The sequence below is a fragment of the Ceratina calcarata genome, unplaced genomic scaffold (assembly GCF_001652005.2).
Source record: "Ceratina calcarata isolate Rehan_Ccalc_2016 unplaced genomic scaffold, ASM165200v1 scaffold77.2, whole genome shotgun sequence".
Lineage (NCBI taxonomy): Eukaryota > Metazoa > Arthropoda > Insecta > Hymenoptera > Apidae > Ceratina > Ceratina calcarata.
In genome coordinates, this window is record NW_017179000.1 from 19,607 (window position 1) to 22,278 (window position 2,672).

The following is a 2,672-nucleotide window of genomic DNA, read 5'->3' on the forward strand; positions in this document are numbered from 1 at the left end:
CTGATTTCTTTTTAAAAAATGCGTTTCTAAAGTGCATAAACTTTTGGGATTGACTGTATAGCCAATACATCCTTAAGCATGTGCTATCCCTGTCTATCCCACATTTCCTAACATCTAATGGCCCCCACACTCATGTTGCAGACATTCCAACATTTAATGTCGTTTAAAACAACGTCTGCGACACGCTGTAACGAAATATTTCACTGCAAAGACGAGAGAGAGAATTTTGCACTCATGTTAGTGTGCAGTAAGTTGTCACCAATTTAATATTGTGGGATAGAGGGCGTTCGTTTAGATTACCGTTCATTTATCATTAGATTTACCTATTAACAAATTGTTCGTTAATGTTAGTTTCCTAGAGAAAATGTTTATTATAAAAAAGAGAATCGTTGTCGAGAAACGTCGAGTCGTCGAATGTCGAGTTCAGTAATAAAATGTACTGCAGTGTGTCGAGTCGTAACAGCGTCGTTCGTGTCGAAATATAATATTATCGGAATACAAGTGTCGTTTAAAGTACGAGAACACAAATTAACGAAGCATTACAACGCTTAAAATTATTTACGCAGTATTCAGTATTTAATAGTTACGGTTCATTTATTCAAGTCTTTACAATTTCTATTTCAACTGTATACCCGTTTCTAAATAAAATCCCACAATATTTAATATCTTTTTTTAATTTAATGCAGCGACGTAGTTCGAGATTTTCGAGGACCTGTCCCGAGATTCGCGGATTCTCACCCGCATCTCTAAAGATGATACTTCATATTTCGTATGTGCCGTGCATCGTACACCTATTAATCGTCAGAGAAAAAGGGAATGGACATTGAAAAGGGCTTTAGAGAGGAGCTAAGGGTGGCTCCTTCGCCCCTACACGGCAGAATATCAATGGGCGATGATCGCATTACATTAGCGATTAGCTCACCGAACCATTATATGAGCGACCATCGTGGTCCGACACCGATCCCATAACTCCTGTACTATACGTCCGCGTTCAGAACCCCACGGTTCATGGTCCATGTGGTATAATATATTATATATTAGGAGCGGGAGACTGTCACCCTTCGGTGTAAAATAAACGATGCCTAATTATGCGCGTCGCCTACCCTACGTAAAACTCCACAGCACAGCGCGGCGAGGGCGTCTCTTTAAAAGGACTTCCTAATCGTTGTTTAAATCGACGAAGATGTTCAATAGACGTAGCTATCTTTTTAGTGTAAACGTCGACATTCTCAAAAATCTCGAGATTCTGAGATTTTGAAAGTTTTTGCATATCATTAGTAATTACCATATAATTACTTTTTCTATAGTGTGTCCCTTCGACCATATTCTATTTCATGAGTCAATCAAAAGTAATCGTGAATCCCGATCTTCTGACCATGTCTCAATAGCTAAATTGTTATGTTACATTAATCGAAACGTTGTGGCAATCGCGAACCCTGATCAAAGCCTATCAGTTCGTTTCTGGAGTCTGTCAACGTCAATTCCACTCTAATACATCTCTCTCGCGGGGGAAACTCGCTTCGCCGTGGAATTGGTAGCAGAGGACGTCTTTGATCTCCGTCCCCGATCCCCGAAAACTCACCCCTGCGACCGCCTTCCGAAAATGCACGCTCACCCGTTCGGGTACGAACGCCAGGCAAACGCTCGAACTAATTCAATTTTGTATCGTTGTTTCTCTGATGAGAACACAACGAATCGTGGATTCGAATTTCTCTCCAATCGTTCCGATACCAATTTTTAATCAATGCTATTCTATTCGATCTCCCATTACGTCGAGTTTAAACGGTCCGGGCATAATGAACAAGAGTGGTTCAATACGATTTTTCAATTACACAACTACGATGTCTGTGTGATACGTAGAAATAATTATTTAAAGCAGCGCACTTGAAATAAAAATTCATCTGAGTCTGACTTACAATTAAACGGTCACTTCTATCTTCGCTAGCACGTCACTACTCGCTACCATAAACTTCCACTGAGAACAAGTGCACGAATACGATTGTTTAATCAATATAAGAGACAAAGTATTTACCTCATTTCCATGGATACGATTTAAAATTGTTGATCCTCTTCTGTACAATAATCGTGACGACGTCCAACGTTCAAAATTAAAGATCGAAAGGTTCTGAAATCGATCAGTAGCAGATTCAAACCCGATTCAGCTGAGACCTTCTAAAATACACCACAGTATTTCTAATCGAATATAAAATATACAGGATGTCCCAGAAAAAGTGTTAGAGCCAAAAAGGGGTGATTCTGGAGGTGTTTCTGAACAACAATTTCCTTTGGTAAAATTCAAAATGAGCCATGGTTTTTAAATTATTGACGAAAAACACTGGCCAATGAGAGCACGCGTAGGGCTCGCGTCCAGCCGCGGATTGGTTAGTTCGGACCTTGACGCTCGGCCATGGCTTATCGCGGGCCCTATACGCTCTTTTATTGGTCAGTGTTTTTCGTTAATAATTCAAAAACCATGCTTCATTTTGTATTTTGCAATCACCCCTTTTCGGTTCTAACACTTTTTCTGAGTTACCCTGTAAAGTGAAAGGGCCTAAACGGACATAGTTTATGAGCCCTTCGTTACTGGGCCTGTCAAGTGCGGAAAATCGGTTTAACACTAGATTGCCCAAGGAAGTCATTTTGACTGCTTTTGGGCAAATGTACAAATAATA

The 2,672-nt window shown here is 40.1% G+C and overlaps 1 protein-coding gene across 1 annotated transcript in view; it reads right to left on the reverse strand.

The window, feature by feature from the left end:
• LOC108630458 (uncharacterized protein C1orf194) overlaps positions 1-2,196 on the reverse strand; it is a 15,692-nt gene extending 13,496 nt beyond the window's left edge. The window contains exon 1 of the mRNA XM_026818087.1: positions 1,917-2,196. The gene's annotated coding sequence lies outside the window, so the exon portion shown is untranslated. The remainder of the gene's footprint in view (positions 1-1,916) is intronic.
• Between the last annotated feature and the right edge of the window lie 476 nt (positions 2,197-2,672).